The sequence below is a fragment of the Bos indicus genome, chromosome 11 (genome assembly GCF_029378745.1).
Source record: "Bos indicus isolate NIAB-ARS_2022 breed Sahiwal x Tharparkar chromosome 11, NIAB-ARS_B.indTharparkar_mat_pri_1.0, whole genome shotgun sequence".
In the NCBI taxonomy this organism is placed as follows: Eukaryota; Metazoa; Chordata; class Mammalia; order Artiodactyla; family Bovidae; genus Bos; species Bos indicus.
The window spans coordinates 78,129,701-78,131,519 of NC_091770.1; the positions used below are offsets into that span (position 1 = coordinate 78,129,701).

Genomic DNA, 1,819 nt, shown 5'->3' on the forward strand with positions numbered 1-1,819 from the left:
ACTCTCCATCTTCAGGGTCATTCCCAGTCTCCCTGCTTGAAAAGCATAAATCTGCTGTAAGAGGGCAACTTCACCACGGCCTGGGCACCCTGTACAACCTCCCCTCTTGCTCTCCTGTCCCTGGGAAACTGCTTTCACCTGAAGGAGCTTTTCATTGTATCTATGGGGTGGCAGCTGAGGTCCCATCAGACCAGGGCTCGTTCAGGGCCAGCCCAGCTCAGCCAGAGCTCTGGACAGAAAGCCTCCTTCCTGCCTTCCCTTAGCTGGCTGCTGACACAGATGCAGCATCTGCAGAGAACCCTCTCACCAGGAACCAGGGGGTCTCTGGCCCTTCCCACTTCTGAGCCTCAATTTCCCCATCTATAATGTTGGAGGGGACCGAAGGCTCTCTCGGAGATACCTGGCTCTGCACCCACCCATTCAGGGTTTGGGAGCTCAGAGCAGGTAGGGATGGTGCTGTGGGGAGATGTGGGTGTGAGGGGTGGCCAGGGGACAGGGACAGGCAGGGTGGCTCCATCAGGGCGCACCCGCCTTCACAGACTCTCTCTGCACTGAGGGTTCTCAGATATTTTTAGGAAGGTTGGCGCCTCCTGGGCTGTGATTCATTAATACAGCTGACAAGGATCAGCATTTTTTGAAACAGCAGTGGGAAGTTGAGAAGGTTCCCTAGTGTGGCTGTGAGGAGAAGGGGAGAGTCCTGGTGTTTCTAGCCAGAGCTGTGTGTGTTGCAGGGAGGTGATTAGAGAGTGGAGGGGAGTGAGGTGTTGCAGGGAGTGGGCAGGGGTCCTGGGAGTTCTATTTTGAGTGAGGGACTTGGTGCCCAGGGCAGGGCTATTTGACCACGACAAAACAGAACCTCTTCAAAGCTTTGTAAGTGTTCTAGAGAGATGCTCCTGTGTGTGTGTGATGGAGGAAGTCAGTGGGGACATTGTGACGTCATGCACCAGGCTTCAGGGCCTCTTTTGCTGATTTCAATACATATTTGCTGACCCCCTACTGTGGTCAGGCCCTGAGCTGTAAGGCCCATTTATTTACTGCTTTTTTGTCCATTGTGCATTTACTCTGTGCACGTGTATCAGATAAAGTTTTCAGTTAGCAATAATCACGCTTTGGATAAACCTCATTGGCTATGATACTGCCACTGTGCAAAGCTGTGTACTCATGGAGCCAGTACCTGCTCTGTACCGGCCCAGAGGCCTGGCTCTGATTCTGACTGCAGTATACTCTGCTCTGTGACCTTAAATGAGTCTCTTCCCCTCTCCGAGCCTCAGTTTCCTCCTCTGACAAATGGGTGTGATGTAGTTTCTTTCCTGCCTGCCTCACTGTAAACACAATGGAGGTCAAGGCATTTGATTAACATCAGAACACACTATTCTTGTTATGCCCACAGCATCCAGGCCCCTCCCTACCTCACAGCCCTCTTGGAGGACCCCCGCAGCTGCTTCTGGCCTGCCCTTTCCCACAGGGCTCTTGGCTGGAGTGAGGAAGGAAGTGGGCTGCGCCAGCAGACCCCGCGCTGGGCCAAGGTGGGGAAGGCTGCTCCCCAGGCCTAGGGGCCACCCCAGGTTCTGCCATGTGCTGCCCACCAATGGGATTGTATTCATCAGGGTTCTCCAGAGAAACAGAACTGAGAAGATGTTATGTTAGCTCAGGACGTCATAGGAAAATACCACAGACTGGATGGGTTGAACAACAAAAATTTGTGTCTCACAGTTCTGGAGTCTGGCTGTCCAAGATCAGCATGCCAGTAGAGTCAAAGGCCTGTCACAGCCTTGTCCTCAAGGCCTAATTAACCCCAATTAACCTCCCCAAAGTCCTA

At 53.1% G+C, this 1,819-nt stretch overlaps 1 pseudogene; it reads right to left on the reverse strand.

The window, feature by feature from the left end:
• Positions 1 to 1,035: 1,035 nt before the first annotated feature.
• LOC139186025 (U4 spliceosomal RNA) lies at positions 1,036 to 1,153 on the reverse strand (annotated as a pseudogene).
• Between the last annotated feature and the right edge of the window lie 666 nt (positions 1,154 to 1,819).